Source organism: Macrotis lagotis, chromosome 1, assembly GCF_037893015.1.
Source record: "Macrotis lagotis isolate mMagLag1 chromosome 1, bilby.v1.9.chrom.fasta, whole genome shotgun sequence".
NCBI lineage: Eukaryota > Metazoa > Chordata > Mammalia > Peramelemorphia > Peramelidae > Macrotis > Macrotis lagotis.
In genome coordinates, this window is record NC_133658.1 from 669,630,042 (window position 1) to 669,651,134 (window position 21,093).

Below are 21,093 nucleotides of genomic sequence, written 5' to 3' on the forward strand. Positions count from 1 at the left end.
AGCATTCATTGAGATAATCATCATTTCTGTTAGATTTGTTATTAATAATAAAGATTTTAGTGTTTTTAATAAAATTCTGTATGATAAATTTTCTTAATCTGTGAAGTCATTCATTATGAAAAGGATGGATTTTTACCAGAATAAAAAGATGGTTTCACATTAGGAAAAAAAATCAACTTAATTCATTGCATTAAAAAGAAAAATCTCAAAAACCAATATGGTTATACTGATAGATGTGGGAAAAGCCTTTGACAATGCAAAAATACTCATTTACTCATTTATATATATACTAATAAACAAAAACATAAAAAGTATAGTTATAAGGAACATGTTTTTCATAACCTATCTAAAACCAAAAGCAAAAATCATATGCTATGCTAATATATGAATATCTTTCCCAATAAATGGCATTCCTTTGGGAATGCAAGCAAAAGCATGAAAAAATAAGTGAACAACTTAAAGATAGGTAGAAGAGAAAGAAAAGTTATCTCTGATTGCTGATGACATGTTAGCAAAGATAGTAATTAAAAAATGGATTTAACAAAGTGGCAGGCTACAAAAGTAACTCTCAGAAATGTACAGCAGTCCCATAAAATAGCAATATTCAAGATATAGTAAGGGCCAAGTCCCCTTATAAGTTACTAGAAAATTAATAAAATATATTGTAATCAGTCTGCCAATGTGTACAAAATGTTTATATAAATTTAAATAACAAATGTTTCTTTAAAAAATAAAGAAAATCTTAAATAACTGGAAGTGTAATTAGTGCTCATGGCTATGCCAAGTAAATAAAAAAAACAACAATAATATGAAAACTTAATTTATCTTTATAATGTCATACATATCAGATATATATATATATATATCCATGTGAATTCTTACATGCATGTATATGTCCATCTCTATGCACTTGAACCTATGTAAGCATTTATCCCTTTAATGTACACAGTAGATCATATACTTAAAAGTAATATGGGAATGGTATATTACATGGGTAATACACATACATGCATTCATGCATCCCAACTATGTATTGGGAAATAGGTTTTTTTTAACCATAATCAAATAATTCCTCAATAGATATGTAATAAAAGAATTTGAAAGACTGTTCTCAATAGAATTGAAAAATATTAAGGGTCATATGAAAGAATTCTTCAAAGTACTAATGATAAAAAGGAATTAAAATCTCTTCATTTTCTACTCTGCTTCTGTTTACTCCATCAACATTTTGCTTCTGAAAAGATAAGCTCATCATCAGATAGCTTGGAATTTTAAGCCACCTCTTCACCTCCCAACTACTCTTCTGCTTATTTTCAATTCCATCATCTTGTTTTCTCACACTGGGTACCCCCTGCCATGATTCCCTGACTTTCTGTGTTTATTACCTTCCTTCATTAGAGTGTAAACTCCTTGAGGACAGGATTGTCTTTCTTTTTTCTTATTTATATTCCCAGTGCTTAGCAAAGTGCTGCACATGAAGTGGGTACTTAATAAATGCTTAATATATTTTATTGGGGCAATTAGATGGTACAGCAAATAGAGGGTCTGGAATGGGGAAGGTCATGCATTCAAATCCATCCTCAGGTACTAGTTGTGAGACCCTGGGCAAATCATTTCTCCACTGTTTGTCACAGTTTATCAACTGTAATAAGGGGATAATAAAACCTTATGCTTCTTAAGGTTGTTGTAAGTATCAAACAAGATAAAATTTATAAAACCTTTATCACAGTGCTAGGCACATAAATGTATGTTATTAGTGTTAACATTACCTAGGATAGGGGGTCAGAGGAAAAACCAGGGAAGGTAAATAACCTCTCAGACTCCCAGCAATTGAAAAGACTGAATAATGCTGCAGAGGGAAAAAAATGCAATACATGACAAAGAGACAAATATTACAATAGAAACAAATGAGTATTTCTGAAATTCTTAATGATTTAGACTAGTATTGTACCCCATAAAATTATTGATAGATTAGAATTCTTGTTTTGATACTGTTGTTCAAATCATTTGACCATTTATTAATCAGGAAATAGCTTTTACCCACGTATTTTTGAAGTAATTCCTTATATGTCATAAAAATATATCATAGAAACACAATGCAAAGTTTTCCCCTCTCAGTTATTTGTTTTTCTCTCTAATATTTACTTCATTAATTTGTGCAAAACCTTTTAAATTCATACTTAGCCAAAATTGTTCTTTTATCTAGTATGATTCCACTACTTAGCATAGTACCTGGTATAACACAGGTCAATAATTAATTATTAATAATTAATACATGATTTATTGATTATGTTTATCATTTGTTCACTCTTGAATTTCCCTCAGAAATGAATTTCTTCATTCCTATAATTTTATTATTAATATTATTATTTTAGCAAAATCCATTTTTTTCTCTCTGATTCTGTCACTTAACTGAAAAAGAAAGAAAAAGAGAGCATCTCTTACAAATATGTAGTCAAGCAAAATAAAGTTCTACTCTGGACATGTCAAAAAAAGATTAATTTTATTTACTTTGAATGTAACACTTCACTAGTAAGAGGTGTTGGGTATTGGTCTCCTGAAGTCATGACTGATCAATAAAAGAACAATATGTCTTTGTTTAAATAGCACACTGTTTCTGCTCACTTCACTCTTCACCAGGTCTTATCATTTCTTCTCAGATTTCTCTTTTACTATTTTCTATAACTTTCACATACCATAACATTTTCAGCCTTTCTGCACTTAAGATCCCATTTTTTTTCTAATTTCTTGCTACTGAAAAAAGTTTCTATTTCCTTAGAATTTGCTTTGCTTACTTCCTTACTTAATTTTCTTTCTCATTTTATTTCCATTCTTTCTTGTCCCCATTTCCTCTTATTTTCCCATTAGCTGAAATGTATCTCAATAGCCAATTGTGTGTTGAGAATGACTCCCCAACCATTCATTTTTAATTTTAATACACTTCTGTTTGTGTATGCCAATTATATGATAGATTCTTCCTTAATATTATTCTTCCTCTCACTCCAATCAAATACATTTCTCTACTTCATCTTTTCAATTTTTCTTTTAACATCACAAAAATATAATAGAAATGCTCTTAGGCCTTCTGTTTATGACTCCTGATTGCTATAAGTTTTAGAGAGGAAACATGCCATCCATCTGTATTGTAATATAAGCAGTTTATCCCTGTTTGATCCTTAAAAGATTTTCATTAATGTTTGTCATTTTGTGTTTCTCTTGACATGTGTTTTTGTATTTCAAAATTACTACCTAGTTCTTGTCTTTTAATCAGAACTCTTTAGAAGTACTCTTTCTTTAAAGATCTATTTTTTCCTTATAGGATTACACTTTACTGTATAAGTGTTTGTTGGGTTTTTTTTTAATAAGCCTTCTGGAACACTTATTCTAAGTTCTTTGAAATTTTAGAGTAGTTAGTTTCTAAATCATGAGTGTACTTATTATGGCTCTTTGTATTTATTTCTGGCTATCACAATTTTTCTTTGACCTGGAAGCTCTAAATTTTGGTTATAATGTTCATGGAATTATTTTGGGATTTCCCTCAGGAAGTGACTAATGAATTCTTTGTATTTCTACTTTCTTCTCTGATCCTAAATCTAGGTTCTTTTGGTCATGGTTTTTAGGCAATCCAATGATTCTTTTTTTTTCCTTCCTCTGTTTTCCAGGTCAATTGATTATATTATGAAATATTCTACATTTTCTTCTACTTTTTCAGATCTTTGATTTTATTCAGGCATTTCTCTTTGTTTTCTGAAGTCATTATTTTCTATTTGGCCTATGTTAATGTCCTGAAAATGTTACATAGGAAAGATTTTCTTCTTCCTCTGCCAAACTATTAATTCCTTTTTCCAATTCCTTCTTCCATAACTTTCTTTCCTATTTTTCCTCTAATATAAAAGTATTTAAAAACTCTTTTTTAAAACTCTTGCTTCATTTCATCCAGGAAAACATGAATTTGTGTTCAAGCTGCATTTTATTTGAGGCTTTGTTTGTAAATGTATTGTTGTATTCGTATTTTCCTCAGTGTGTCTTAGGCATCTCTGTCATCAAAATAACATTTTTATGGTATATTGTTATTGTTTTGGTCATTCTTCTAACCTGTTTCCTAACTTTTAACTTTATATTGGGGTCATGCTCTGTGTCCTTGCAGAGGAATGCTTGGGCAATTTTGTGCTTTTGGGAAGGTATGAGATATTGTGTGAACCCAAGATCTCAGGGGCAGGTCTGGCTGGGGGCCTACAATCTTTCAGTTATTCCAAAATGGTCTAATCCAATTGCTCACCCTGGTCTGGTCGCTTTAAGCTGACTATTTGGGTTTCAGTTCAAGCAAAAAACATGTAGGATTTCCTCCTCTGGAATTTCAATAGACTACTGTAGACCTTTACCACTATCAGTAGGTTGATTTTAGAGTGACAGATTTGTAGGCTTCCCTTTTTCTGGGATTACTGGCCTTGGTTATTCCTCTTCACTCTTCAGAGTAAGATAGAAGTTGGAACTGAGATCATGTTCCACTCCTGGAGTCAGAGCCACAATTGGGTTTTGAATTTGTCCCCCATGCCTAATATAGCCTAATCACTGAAAGAGAAAAGATAAGAATGACTCCAACTGAAATGAACTCTAGTTTTTATTAAAACTAGGAACTGATAATTTTTTTTTTTAGGTTTTTGCAAGGCAACGGGGTTGAGTGGTTTGCCCACAGCCACATAGCTAGGTAATTTTTTTTAAGTGTCTGAGGTCAGATTTGAACTCAGGTACTCCTGACAACAGGGCCGATGCTCTATCCATTGTGCCACCTAGGCACCCCAGAACTGATAATTTCTTAGGAAAAAATTCATATTTTATAAGAACTACAGGAAAACTGTAAAGACATCTGGAAGAAGTTAGTTTAGGCTACCATCTTATACAACACACCAAAATTAAGCTAAAAAATAGAAATGATATTGTATAATAATCATTTATTATCAATATGAGAGAGAGATAGAGACACAGAGAAGGAGAGAGTTATTTTAAACACCTAAGTTGTAAGCCTGGGCACCTGGGGATATGGTGTTACCTTTGATAATAATAAAGAATCAAGAAGAGAAAGAGATTTGGGGAAAAATAATGAGCTCAGTTTTGGACTTGAGTTTATGATATCTTTGAGACATCCAATTAAGGAGTCCAAGAAGAGGATGGAGATGTAGCAGTAGAGATTGGGGTGACATTAGGTCTGGAAAAGTAGGTCAAAGAATCATTAATACTGAGATAAGTTTATGGGAACCAAGGAGATTACCAGGTGAATTATATATAAAGAGAAGAGTGGCCAACAGAGGAACTTGGGGGAAGCTTATGTCTAATAGGTCTAACAAGAAAGAGAAAAGGAGAGGAGGTGAGGTGAGGAGGGGGGATGAGGGGAGAGGAGAGAAGAGGAGAAGTAATGTAAAGTATAAGGCTAGGGGAGGGGAGATGGGATTGATTCTTTAACAAACAAGAGAAAAATGGATACATTTAACTAATAGATTTCAAGTTACATAAGAGTAAAACATTTCTGCATGAACATAATTAGTGCAAATGATATAAGAAGTTAATAAAGGGGGTGGCTAAGTGTCGTAGTGGATAAAGCATCCGCCCTGGAGTCAGGAGTACCTGGGTTCAAATCTGGTCTCAGACACTTAATAATTACCTAGCTGTGTGGCCTTGGGCAAGCCACTTAATGCCATTTGCCTTACCAAAAAAAAGTTAATAAAGAAAAAAATGATTTTATATGACAGATCTGATTTTAGCAGCATTTTTAAAAACTGTCTGATAAAATATCCTGATACATAGTTATTGATTTTGGAATTACTGTTCATATCCTACATCTGAAATATACTAATTGAGTGGGTATTAGCAAATCAATTAACTTCTCCAAATCTAAATGTTCTTCCTTATATCTAAAACTGGGACAAAAATTTCCCAGTAATTCCTGCCTACTTCATAGTTTTGAGAAAATCAAATAGGATAGCTTCATGTGCTACATTTTAAAAAATTGTTAAATAGCTAGGATTCATAAAGAATTGCTTGTAGGCCCTGTTTTGAGCAATTGGACCTCTAGGTTAATTGAATCAATCTTCAGCATCATTGTCACAACAATAATAACAATAGCAATAGTTAACATTTATATAGCTCCTACTATCTGCTAGAGCTTTATAATTGTTATCTCATTTAATCCTTATAGCAACCCTGAAAGTTAGGTACTATTATTATCATTTTGGGAGAAACAAATGAATAAAAGTTGTCACACAGCTAGTAAATATCTGAGTCTATATCTGAATTGATAGCTAATGATTTCAGGTTTAGCACATTATCTGTTGTACTACCTAGCTGCCCAAATTCAACTATTAAACTAATAAATCAGGAGAGATATATAAATACAACAAATGAACTGCTGTTTTCCTGATATTTTGGAGCAGACCACAGTGGTGACTGAAATCTCATCCTTTATAAGAAATTTTTTTCAAACCCTCTTAATTCTACTGCTTCCTTCTGTTAAGTATTTCCTATTTTTCCTATATATAACTTGCTTTGTGTGTGTGTGTATGTATATATATATATATATATATATATATATATATATAATATATATATATATGTTTTTGCATGTATTTCATTAGATGTAAGCTTCTTGAGAGCAAGGACTATCTTTTGCCTCTCTTTGCACTAACACTTAATAGATACTTAATGAATGTTTCTTGATTGATTAGTTACAAATTATAACAGATAATACTTTCTGAATCTTGCTGGAGTTTCTGTATAAGATAACATCTAGGAGAAAACATTTGTAGAATTGTGAGAGTACATTAAAGACATGTCTACCGGAAAGATCAGCTTAGATTTGTGGTTAGTGAAGTATTTCCCATTTTAGTGGTTGGGTACAACAAATTTGGGGTTTATTTTAAGAAATTATGCCTAACAAATTACTTAGGGTAAATTATTTGGCAAGGATTACACACATACACACTCTTAGAAAATGTATGAAAAATGATATTTGAATAATTAGGTTTTTAAAACAAAAAAAATTAAATTAACTAAACAGTGAGTATTCAAAACATCCCCCTTGGCAGATCCTTTCTACTAAACTGACTACATTTTTGAGTAGACTATCAAATTTTGGTTTTCTACAGAAATAGCCTTTTGACACAGATATGGCTGACACAGTTTTGTTTATCAGATGGACAGATGGTGAACAGACATTGAAAGAGAGGTAGAAACAGAGAAATGGAGACTCAGAAATACAAAGAAACAGACAGAGGCAAAGATACTGGGGGGACAGAGAGAGAGAGAGAGAGAGAGAGAGAGAGAGAGAGAGAGAGAGAGAGAGAGAGAGAGAGAGAATTGCTAAATATTGTTTTCTAAATTGTTAATTACTCGCTTCTCAGTACTCATGCTCAAATATTGGCAAATTCAAAACCTAGTGGTTATATGGATCAGAATGAAATCTTGAGAATGGAAACTAGCTTTGTATTGGAAAATAGAAACTACATACAACTTTTATGCAGGCTAGGAAGGTGGTTATTCTGAAAGTTAGAAAATATCTCACACTAGATGGCAGCATAAGACTACTCATATCTAATATTACAAAATGCTATACTTAACAAATACGGTGGTGATTAAAGTAGAAGAATTTTATGAATTCATACTTGAACAGATTATATCATGCATGTATGTTTGTGTAACTATCATATCTTGTTATAAAACATACTGTTTTATATAAAAACGAGTATTTGTGTTAAACACAAAAAAAATCACATTTTTACCACTTGGTCATAATTTTTTACAGATAATTTTTGTTCAAAATAGAACAATGATTTTAAAATAAGCAAATCACACATGGCCTTTCTATATATTATGACATAATTGCTTTATATTAACAAATTATTTGGCTATTTTATTATTAATAATTTTGCTAATATAGGAATATTATAGCAATTATAGCTATTATAGTAATTTTAGCAATTATAGTTCAAATGTTCACTTACACACAACATAATCAACATAATATATTACAGAATTGATATATTTGCTTCTGTAAAATTAATAATTTATAGACTCATGGAATTCTAGGACTGAAATTGACCTTAGGAATCTTATATTCTACTATTTGCTAAACATCAGACCTGAAATCAGAGATTATTCAAATTCTGAGGCTTTTTACATAGAATCATATATTAATTTAGAACTGGAAGAGCAGCATTATTTGAAAAACACTCATCATGTCACTTCCCAATTTAAGTTTCAATTTACTCATCTATAAAGTGATGGGAATGGTTAGATAAGCTCACCATGCCCTTCCATATCTAAATATAAGACTCACTAGTGAGGTCATCCTACAGACTTATAATTTTAACAGTAGTTCTCTGAAACCAGTGCTGTTGCTGTCTATGACAATCAACAGTTAAAAAATAAATTTCAACTTAAAAGTACACAATTAAAGTATCTTATGTATTTGAAATAATTATATAATAAATATGAATATTCAGGAATTGTATGATGCTATAAAAATTATTTAATTCACCACAGAAAGAAGACCAAGTATTTTTATAAACAATTTTCTGAGACAGGGATGCTTCAATCAAGACCACATCATTTTCTTAGAAAATCCATGTTCAGGAAAGTCATTCTACAGTCAGCATTGCTTTTCTATGCAGATATGAAGCTTTTCATCACATGCATGCACATCTTTGCAATTAAAACTGGAAATGTCTCATTTTTTTATGTTCACACCAATTAGATTGGCTTTATTCTTATTGAATATAATTGTCATTTCCTGTCCTAGCCACAGTCACCCTCCTTCTAGGCCCACCCGACTATGGGAATGTATTTGGCTTCCTGTAATAAATACCCTGAGTTCCCCCACAGACAAAAGTTCCCATCAGAATTGAACAAAAGATGATTGAAGGAATAGGCGATTGTGGTCACTATGTTTTAGGTCTCTTGTTGGATTCTCTTTGAGAACTGGCAGATTTCTTTAGGCCCTAGTTAGAAGGAGAATTCTAATTTGCCACATAGATGCAAATTATCAACCTAGTATATCTATTATAAAAGTAGCAATTTCTTTAGAAATACATTCAGATTATGGCTGGATACTCTAAGTTTAAATTTCTTCACTTTTAATATTTATAAATTAATTTAAAGGAACACAAGGACATCCCTTAGTATGATTACTGGATTATGGACTTAATTAGCTCATTTAGCTAAACAATTAGCTGAACTCTCTGCTGGTATAAAGGACTGTCTAAGTTTCAGTAACCCTGCAAATGAATAAAAACCTTTCCATAACCTATCAATCTGAGCTTCAAAGGAATATCTTGAAAGAATACAAATACTTGGGTAAAATTTTTAAAGGCCTTTGTAAATAAACTGATTAATTCAGCAAAGAAATAAAAGTAGTTTCAAGTATGTTATTTCTGTAAATAATACTGATATGGCTTTTAAACTAAAGTGGTATAATTTTGTTTTTTAATTAGTAACTTTCTTCCTATGTGTCAGTTATCATTATTTGGGATGGGTGGTTTTAGAAGAGGACATGCAATTCAATAGATGTGGGAGAACTCCCAGTTTGGAAACTGCCTTCACCAATGCAGATAGGCAATGGATCTATTATTGTCATTTGTCTCACAGAGCTAGTAAAAATAATTCTCTGCTGGCAATATTTCAAACTCTATATAGTATTTCAGAATATAAGCCCTTTGAGAGTAGGACTGTTTGTCTTTATAACCCCAACACTGAGAATAATACCTTACTCATAAGAAATGCTTATTAAATGTTTGTCAAATTGAATTCAACTAATGTAATAGCAGTCCAAAATTAGAATTGCTTTATTCAGTAAATTTAGTGGTGAAAGAAATAATCACACAAAGTATTGTTCTTGAATTCAGCCCCATACAACTCTGGGTATTTGTCAAAGAAATATCTAGTGCAATTTATTTCAAATATTCTTTGAGTGATTAATCTACCTGTGTCACATTACTAGTACCTTATTGTTCTTTCTCTTAGGTTATGATTTCGAATTAATTACTGTTCGTATTTTAAGATGCTGTTTCTGGCTAAAGGCTTTAATACTATGAACAATTGTGACTGAGAAAAATCACTGTGTATGATGAGGCCCTTTCCATAAGAATAATCACTTTCATCTGAATAGAAAGCAGATTTTGAATATGATATATAGAAATCTATATGAATACATACAACCGAAAGAAGTAGTATATGACCAGCCATGTATTTCACATAAAGTTTGTAATTACATATTCAATTTGCACATATTTGTATCTCTCTCTCTCTCTCTCTCTCTATATATATATATATATACACACACACATCACTACACATATCATTTAACTTCTTTCAGTTTTAGTTTCTTCATTTGTAAAATGGAAATAATAAAGGTAAGTTCTTCATAGGTTCTTGGGGGGATCAAATGAGATTTTTAAAAAATAAAGAAATTTGCATACATAAAGTACTAAATAAAATGAGCTATTTATTATTATTATCACATTATTAAAATTTAAAACATATCTGCCTGAAAAAACTACATAATATATTTTAAAAGGATGCTAGACTTAGAGTCAGGAGGCTCAGTTCCAGAATTTGATTCTGAAATATACTAGATATCTGTCCCCACAGAGGTTAATTAATTTTCCTGAGCTTAAATATTTTCATAGTTAAAGAAGGTATAATAAAAATAGATAGCATTTATATAATATTTTTAAAGTTTGTAAAATACCTTATTTATACATTATCTCATTTGATCCTCAAAAAACACTGATGACATTGGGTGCTAGTATTCATATTTTACAGATGGGAACACTGAGGCAGAGGGAGGTTAAATGATTAGCCCAAGGACATAGGTGTACTAATTATCTGAAACAGGATTTGAATTCAAGTTTTCCTGGTTCCAACTGCACTGTACTCTATGCACTTACCTTTTAATGGCCTATAATAGTTTTTGTGTTACCCCCTTTTCAGTGGAGTTGTAGAAAATGTACTTTGTAAATATTATAAAAAATGTGAGTTACTATTAGTAGGTTTGCAGTTCTAGTTGTTACTTGCATTCTTGGCAACTATCTCATCACTCTTTGTTAATCTGATGTTTTCCTCTTCCAGGAGCCATTCCCTCTCTCAAGTTTTTTTGTTTATACCTGGGGCTCAGTGTGTCCTTAAAGAATTTCTCTTGTTCATTAGGTTTAAATCATTTTATAGCCCAAATCACAAACCCTGCTGTAATATAATTTCTGCACATGTGACTCCTTAACAGAACTGTGTCACAGACAATCTGGCTTTATTGCTGATAGTGGAAAGTCTGTAAAGGACCTGGTTATTAGGTTCTCTTTTTCACATTCAGCAAGCTTGTGGTTGATACTTAGAAAACTCTTTATGAATCTGAATGAAATGTCATTTCCATCTTCAAATTCTATCAGTTAGCTTGATGATTGTAGCTTCTTACCAACAAAACTGAACTAGAAAATCCTTAGGATTTTACTTTTAGAGCATGACTTGTATGATATAGGCAGAGTTGTGCTGGATGACTTGCAAGAGACAATTGTTACATTTTCAGGATGCGTTTGCACCCTGAAAATCAGCAAATGTTACAAATAAAGCATAAAATTTCCTATTTTGTGGAGTGCTTAGACTTATTAAAGTTATTAAGAAAATGTTAGTAAATGCAATGTGAATTATTTATAACCTAGTCATACAATAAATAACATTTCAAAGAGAAAATCATAAATTCAAAATTTATCTATTTAAAAACATGGTCTTTTGAATTTAATTGGACTTGGAGTTGAATTATTGAATTCATATAGAAGAATGCAGCTAATCTTTCTCATTGTTCACTTAACAGTAAAATTTGAGTTTCTCTCTCTCTCTCTCTCCCTCCCCCTTCCATTTGTTCAACCTTTAAAGGAAAAACTACCATATCTAAGTTTCAATAGATGTTCCATTATTATTATCTCTGTAAGACATATTACTTTACCTACCATTATATATATATATGTATATATATATATATATGTATATATATATATATAAATTGAGGATTATGACCTCTGTCAACTTCTTCTGAGAGTTATTTAAATCAAATGAGATTTTTTTTTTTTGTGAAAGCATTTTGTGAACTATTAAGTGTCCTGTATCAGAAAAGAAGAAATTTTTACATGGTATCTTTCCATTATTTATTTTACCTCGTAATGTTATGAAAGAAATATTACTTTCAATCAATTTTCCAATCCATGGAAGCAAAGAATGTTAAATCCAGAAAAATATTTGAAATTATTTAGTCCAATAACCTCTTTTATAGATAGAGAAACAGGAAGCCAAGAGAAGTTAAATAATTTCCTCAGTGGAAGTTGCAATGAGAAACTATTTCTTTAGATTCTATTATTTTTTTTAACCTTATCCAAAATTCTTTCCAAATCTATTCCAATTAAGTACTATGATCACTCTCTGTGGAGTATGTTAACTAGATGTAGCAATTCTTCTTTACGCAGGAAATTGAAGGGCTCCTGGTATCAATAAGAAGTTAATTGGGTTGTCCCTTAATAGACAAAAAAGAGAACAGCAGAACTAACTGTGTTATCCTAAATTCCACATTATAAAACAAGAAAAGTTCCTCTTCAGAATATATTTCTCAATATTCAAATTGGATATAATTCGGTTTCTAATGGTTGTGTCCATGACTTAAAAATTTTCGGGATATTTGTATGCCCTACTTCTCATATGTACTTCCTTTTATATATTTAGTTCCAACAAGACAATAAGATGAACTATGGCTGTGTGTGTGTGTGTGTGTGTGTGTGTGTGTGTGTGTGTGTGTATCAACTTGGGTCAAAAGATCATAAGACTTGGAGCTACTGCTGACATTGTACAGGATTCATGTCAGTTCCTTGTATACAGATTCATGTGCTTCCTTCAGCAATTCAGTTCTTCATGATTTATGTGCAGTAGCTGATGTTTCACAGGATGCCATGTATCTAAGACACCTGGCATTTAAATATTTTGAATTGTTCCTTAATTTGCAAAGCTCACCTAGTCCTTATTCCTGTAATCTCAAATTACTTTGGGACAAATCTACCACCCTACATCTTAAAATGACCTTTTGTTCATCTTTGAACTAAACTAAATTCAAAGAATGTTAGAATATCAAATCTAGCTGAAGGAGAACTTTAGAAGTCTTCTAGTCCAGCCACTCCAGTCACTCTCATTTTTTAAAGACTATATCTGCATCTGTATCTGTATCTGTATCTGTATCTGTATCTGTATCTGTATCTGTATCTGTATCTGTATCTATATCTATATAAACTAAGGTTCAATAAGTTCAAGTTATTTTCAAGTTCCAGTAATTACAATGATATGAATGTTCTGAGTCATAGATTTAATATACTTTCCATTTATAGCCACACTTTTCTGGAACTTTTGAATGTTTACAAAATATCTGGGAAAATGGTTTTACTTTCTGAAAATGCTTTTAAAAACACATGTACATAAGAGAGTTCTAGATAATTGACTCCCATGTTAAAAATGCGGTATTCGTATCAATGGGATATTTTCTTTAGGCAAAATTAGATTTTAATTTTAAAATGTATTTAGCTATATGTGAAATCTAATAATTGTGAAAATGATCATCTAATTAATTACATGCTTTGTGACAGTGGATCTTTTCAGCATAAGTTTATTTTTTTCAGACATTTTTCAGGTCACAGCATTTCATGCATTAAGCATTTATATATATGCATACATATACATATATGCATATATGTATATGTATGCAGTTCTGAAAATTTAGACACTAGATGTCCATAATTAGATTTTGGTTGGAACTCATGAATCATCTAGATATTCAAGATACAAAAATCTTACTTAAACCAATTGGAAACACCTGGATGACAACTTGACTTTCACTTTTCACCTGTGTGGAAGGTGGAATGAGAAACTATGTACATGTGTACATGGTATAAAATCTACAAACAAAGTTTGAATTATGAGAGAGAGAGCTACTACTTCTCCTCCTTTCATTTGTTCCAGTTTAATTGTAAGTTTTAGCCACATAACATTTTTATTTCTTGTTTATTTAGAAGAGGTGGTGATGTATTAATTCAAATATAGGGCTACTGATAACCACAATCCCAGCTTCCCAGGGTCTTGCTTCACATTTTATTTAACTAAAGATTTCCATGTAGGTTTGGACTGTGGAAAATGTAAGCCATCTGTAAGACTTCCAAACAAAGATCCATAAGGTCAGGGGGCTGACTCTATCATTCGTGTATACCCCATGCAGCTAGGGAACTGCCCTGACACCTGTGAGCACTCAACTGTGTTAACTGACAAATTCATTGGAAATTTGAGAAAAAAGACTATTCTATATGCAAACTATCCTGTCTCTAAATTGTTTAAAACTAGTACCTTTTAACTTATATGTGAATAAAGAAGATTCTAAGGAAGATCAGAAAGGGAAAATGTTTCTGGTTCTGTCTAAGAAGCATGGGTTGGGACATGCGTACATTATCAGAATTCATATGGACAGGAGTCAGATTACAGTATTAGGATAGAGGAATGCAGCTAATCTTTCTCATTGTTCACTTCTGAGTACAATCTGAGTTTAGGCACAAGTTTGTTTTCTCCCCCTTCTGGAAACTCTTTAAAGTGTTGTATGTCCCATTGTGATTGTTCATACTGATAGGCACCCCAAACCCACGTGCCTAATTCAGCTCCTTTAAATAGAGTATTATTTTCGGATCAACTTCATTCAAGTCACTGATGTATCTGCTTGACAAGTCCTAACAGAACACAGGGAAGATGCAAGCCAGACAGACAGTCTTTGCTGGTAACAATGCATTCATGACTTTAGGAACTGTTTTCTGCTCAGGCTGCTTCTTACTCCTGCCTGAGAAGAGAGGAGTCTAGCTTTCCTGGGGTGTGCTATGTGAGCAAGTAATCTAACACTAAATGCAGGCGGGGTCAGAGTGATGTAACAGGAAGCTCTGATGTTTCCCTTCTGCTGCTGATCACTTAGAATCTGACAACACTTCCAATTCTACTCAGAACAAACCCACTCTCCAGAGTAGAGCAGTGAAACCTCTTCCATTAAGATCACCAGGCTCTGATAACTGGATTACACCCAGCTTGCAGGATCAAATTGCAAGTCTTTTGCTGTTCCCCCACCTTGCCTGAGGGGGAGAATATCTTCTGCAGAATCTCAGAAAAATCAAATTGCATCTAAGGCTACTCTACAAAAAAATTCTTCAGGAACTGTGCTGGGTGAGTACATACTAAAACATATCTAAGTATTGTAAATGATACTGTTATTTGACTTTAGATTGTTTTGTGGGCTTTAGCTAGTGACAGTAGAAGCTGGAAGCAGTCTTATTTATTTGTGTATGTTAGATAAGCTATAGAGTGCAACAATAAAAGTAGAAATCTTGTTAACTATTAAATACTCCTATAATTTAGACTAGCGTTTCAGAATTATTTTTTTGGGGGGGAAGCAAGGAATAAAAGTTGAATGACTTAAAAGGAGCTCTTGTGGGAATAGATCTCCAAAACTAGCTTTAGATTAGGCTATATTTTGTTTATTGCCATAATATTAAACAAGTTTTATTCTTTCCAGCTGGAAAGTATTAAAGCAATTGTTTCAGGGAAAAAAAAAAGGTTTCTCAACTCTCTCAGAACAATTGGGACTCTGGAAAGAGGAAGAGTGAATGAAAAACTCTACCAGCTCTCTACATCTGAGGTCTCCTACTCTCATTGGCACTGTTATTGAATAGGCAATTAAGGACAAAAACATTAGCTTTCCATTGATCTCTCTTGTTTCAACTTGTAGTTCACCTCAACTCACATATGTCTTCTGAACCAATTATAATATTGTTTTCATTTTGTATGTCTTTTCAAACCCCCTTCACAAAACTCCAATACTTTGCAGTAGAGTAGATTGTAAAGTGAGATTTTAGGTGGAAAACATTATTGGAAGGTTGGAGAATGAACCGAGAAAGAACATAATTCAAGTTCTACAGATATCTATATATTTTTATTTTTAATGTCATTTCATAGAAAATACAGCATTTTCTCTTATTGTGCTACTTATATTATGCTGACTTAATTGTTTCTCTGTTCATGTCTTTTAAAAGGGTGTTGAGAAAAGTGGAAGCATGTGATAATCATAAAAATAAAAAACTATAAAAACTTGAAAAGGGAGATACTATGGATTAATAAGAATTTAAATAAGTACATAAAGAATAACTACTAAATTCATATTCGGTGCTGGTTGTAGTGAGAATTATTTTTTGAGTGAATTAATGATACTTCAGGTGAAACAAATTATGCTAATGGGTTCTTCAATTTAATACATACTTTGTAGGTAAGGAGAATTCATATATTATTAAATGCTATTATTTATTTTAGGGAAGTAAGATATCAAAGTTGTGCATGACTGATATTGAAGATACCATTTTTGATAAAGATGAGTTTTGCTCTCAATGAAATTATGTCGTTTTTGTCATTAGTTTCTGCTTCCATTATGGACATCCTGGACTTAACCATAACTTTAACACATTAAAAGACTACTTTTGTATCTGGTGTTACTTTCTGGTAATTTAGCCTTGTATGTTCAATAACTCGAGTGCTTCTAAATAACTTTCCACAAAAGTGTAGCTAGATGATTCTCTTTCTCTTAATATACATATATTAGTTCTTAAGCCATGAGAGGTATCCAAATGCATAAATGACAAGAGAGGAGAATTCTTGGTTACTTTGAAAACCTCTTGAAGCATTTGTTTATTATAGGAAGAGTGTAGTTGAAATTATATATGTTTTAGTTTTGGTTGTGCTTAAAATAGATGTTAAAATAATTTTATTACTAGTGATATTCCTTGGTAAATTGTGTTTAAACAAATATTTCATATTGCAATAGTAAAGAGTGAAGATCTGAACCATAAAAGGGAAAATACCTATTTAATTGTTGAGGAAGTATCCAACATTTTTACTAAATAACTATAAATTGAATGACATAAACTTGATCTCTAAAAATAACTGTTCAAAAAGAATTCAGCAATACTGTTTTATAGAGGTCACTATTTTGTACATATACATGTACACACATGTGAACACACATATGCACACATATACACACATTACTCTAAAACTCTTTCCTTTAAATTTTTTAAAATTCCTTGATGATTGTGGTCCTGAGGTAATTATTTTGCTTTCTCAAATATATTTTTCCCTGGTGCTGGAATCGTCATGTATACCTAAATCAGGTTTACACATGTTTATGAAATGGGAAACTTAGGCAGTGCAATAAAATGGACCATTTAAGTCAAAACACTTTTTCACATAAGATATTTAAACCATTAGATAAAATATATTATTGGGATAATTCCTCAAATTTTCTTCTGTTTGCCAATATGTATTTTGTGAATTATGCTGGGATTTATTGATTCTCTTTCTCAACCTTACTATCCTATTAAGAAATGGTGATACTAAATGAAAAGCAGAAATCGAAAGTCATATTATTTTGTAACAATTGAGTAAATTGAATTTATTTTTCAGTAACAGAAAATGATATAAAATTGAATTGTAAACATGTAGTCTGAAATCCAAAATTTCAAAAAAAAAGCATCATATGATTCACTAACCCATATTTCTGATGCCATTACGGCCATCTCTTGAACATATTCCCTTTGTAGTTTTCCCAACAGAAGATTCCTCAATTTTTGATAAAAGTATATTAAAGGTTATAAAAATTCTAGAATAACATTATTCATCATTTTGTAGCAAGTTCACTTAAGAAAATACATCTAACATTGAATTTTGAAGAACTGCATCATTATTTTCAAGATAAGTGGAAAGATTTTTCAGTGAAATATAGCAATCTATGTTTAACACACACATATTCTATATTATTGTTACATTATTTACTAAAGAATTCCTTGGTTAGGCAATCATATTTAAAGGGAACAAATCAAACTTTAGAATACCTATTAGGTTTACTATTTTACTATAAAAAATGTCAAGGATTGAGAGTTAAAGTCTGGCCATAATTCAGTCTTTAAGAATGTTCCTAGGACTTAATTGGAAACTTCCCAAAAGTAACTTTGAAGGAAACAAAGTTGGCATAGGCAATAAACTAAAATACTGATTCCAGTTCATTGTTTATTATTTAACACATTTTGGCAAACTAATTTACTTCCTTTCAGTGACCATTGATTGTGTAAATGTGAATGGATTTTAACCATCTTGGGAGAGAATTGGTGATACTTATTGAAAGTATTCCGTTATTACCTTTTCATGTATTAGCTATCTTGTATTTGATTTTTCACATTATGACCAACATTTTCTAAAGATTTTAAGGTTAAAAAGTAATCCAGTTTCCTAGGAAATTGCTTTAAATCAATGCATTTTGAAGATATTTGCAGGCACTAGCTTTATCCTTTATCTAATCTTTGTTTAGGAAACCAAGAAACTCCCCTGCCAGTTAAGATAAACTGTTCCATTATAAGCTGGTGTGAAAGTTTCTCTTAGTGACCAAAGGTGGTAGTGTATTCCCTTACTAGTATTACATAACCAGAAGCAAACTTTCAGTGAATATTAAAAAGTGAAAAATCTTTGCAGCAAAATAAACTTTTCCTGTAGTCTGGTGTCAATTTCCTTAAAGTAGCTCTCGAATGTTACTGTTTTTCAAGAAAAAACTCTCATTGCTACCTGATATTAATACCCCCACAGAAGCAACCTATCTACTTTTGTGCTATCTTTTAGGGTTCATATATAAAAGTATTCAGTTGAATTTTAGAAAGCAAAAATCACAAGAAATAAATTATATCTTTATACATATGAATCTGAAATTTAGTTTGAAAACATCAACGTAATTCATTTAAGTGAAAAACCTATTTCTGTAATTCTCACCCCAAGTCTTTCCTTAGGTGATAATTAGGTTCATTTTATTTATATTTTTTTACTCACTCTGTTTTGTTTGCCTTTCTGTGTTTGAGTGTAGTGTAATATGGTACTGTGGTATGGTGTATGTGGTTTTTAAAATGCTTATATAGGAAATTAATTGAGATTATTTAATAGGATTTGATATAACTGAAATTAAAAGGATCCTTTAAATTCTAGAATAATATAATGTTGAAAGTAATTGTAGCAATCTTGTAAGAAATTTGTAGTATAAAAAGAAATTTATTCTATTATGGCTGTGATATGAAATAGATCTCTATATAGATCTACATCTACAACTATCGAAACACATCTCTATGCAGTATCTATATTCAAAAGATGTATATATAGAATTTATAAATATAGGTTATGTGTTTATGGGTCCACATATGAATCTTAATCTACAAATTTTCTCTGCATCTATGAAAAGAGATTCATATATTTATATCTATTTGGATAACTATATAGTATTAATGGTACAAATTAATATCTTTGTAGTCAGAATGGTGAAAGTCATGAAAAAATAAAGCGTGCAGTCACTAATCAGTCTGCAGTTGTGCAAAATGTTTAAGAATTTTAAGACTTTCAGTAGCTACTTTTGCTATCTTTTTGTGAAGTTACTGAAGCAATAAGTCACAAAGAAAAAGAAATTCTTTCTATGACTATAAGGAAAACATTTCTTTTGTTGTTTGATAGATTACTATTATAAACCTAAATGAGAGGTTTTAAATAACTTCTAAAAATTTTCTTGAATTGCTAAGTGAGTTTTTTAGGGAAAAAAATCTTTTTTTTCTTTAAGAATTAACAGAGAAAATCTGGAGTTTTGATTACCTTTCAAATACTTTAGCATAGGCCATGCAATCTTCTACTCAGAAAGCCACAAAATCAGTCAAATTTATAGTATAGATAAAATTGTATTCTGTGAAGTTAGGAAGATTCATCCATGTTCTTAAAGAAAACATACATAATAATTTGAAAAATATTCCAGGATCCATTTGAGAGAAAACTAGATTTGGTAAACTACTTTTCTTGTGCCTATGATCATTCTTCTAGTTTTATCTACTGGGATACATTTATGGAAAGGGAATACCTAATGAATCAACATTTTCCACTTTTTCAGAAACCCCAAGAAGTAGTCACAGGACAGATATATGCAGACCTAACTTTACGTCTATGGATTTGAGAATATGATGGAGTTATAAACATGTGTCACTGTTTTATTGCATGAAATGCTTCCCTAAGAAGCAGAAGGGGTATAGGCATATGTACAGGTATATAAATCATCCCCAGAGAGGAATTTATATAACTGACCAATTAAAATGTATACCTTAGCCTCTGTTTCTGTCATTTAAATTAAGTGAAATATCTGAGACCATCAAATAATTGGATCATATTTTCCACAAAAATCTCATAAGTGCTCATTTAAAGCTGAGTCTTTATTAGCTCTACAAGGTGGCAAATTTTAGTAGCAATGCAAGTAATTCTTGCCTATATAAGAGACAAGATTTCGTTTGATAGATACATTAGGCTTTTATATTTTCTGTAGAAATTGTTTTTGACTCTTTGATGTTGCCTTTGTATTCCTCAGTAACTAGCACAGTACCTTATACATAGTAGCTACTTAGCAAATGCTCGTTTGTTGTTGGATTGAAGAGTAACATACTCCTTGCATAATTAATCCTTCTAAAACCATTCTTCATAACTAGTAAGGTTCCCATCTTTTTCTGACTCTTCACAGTGTACTTCCATAATTGAAAGAAACATCCCAAAAGACAGCTATTCAGTGTGAGAAAATGGGGAATGTACAAAGGAAATTAAGAATTGGCCAATCCTTTAAAAATGGAGAAACAGTTCTTACTAAAGGCAAAGGGATAAAATTAATTACCTTTTAGGTACCTTGTCTACATGCCATAGCAAAATCAATTGAGAATTCACTGGGAGGGCATATATACATAATATATATATATATATATATATATTTTAAATAATCTAGGCAAAATCACTGCCTTTTGCCTTTTAAACAGTGTTGGGGGAATATGGTATTAAATTTTTTTCTGGCTTCATTTCATCTAGGAAATTGTCACTTGGGTTTACAAAGTAATTTTTTCAATAATAATTTTACTTAATCATCTTGCCAGTTATTAGGGTAGAGTAATT

General features: G+C 31.4%; 1 protein-coding gene across 3 annotated transcripts in view; it reads left to right on the top strand.

Moving 5' to 3' along the window:
* The first annotated feature begins 14,746 nt into the window (after positions 1–14,746).
* CALCRL (calcitonin receptor like receptor) overlaps positions 14,747–21,093 on the top strand; it is a 105,498-nt gene continuing 99,151 nt past the window's right edge. For all 3 annotated transcript variants that reach the window (XM_074215540.1, XM_074215539.1, XM_074215541.1), the window contains exon 1: positions 14,747–15,267. The gene's annotated coding sequence lies outside the window, so the exon portion shown is untranslated. The remainder of the gene's footprint in view (positions 15,268–21,093) is intronic.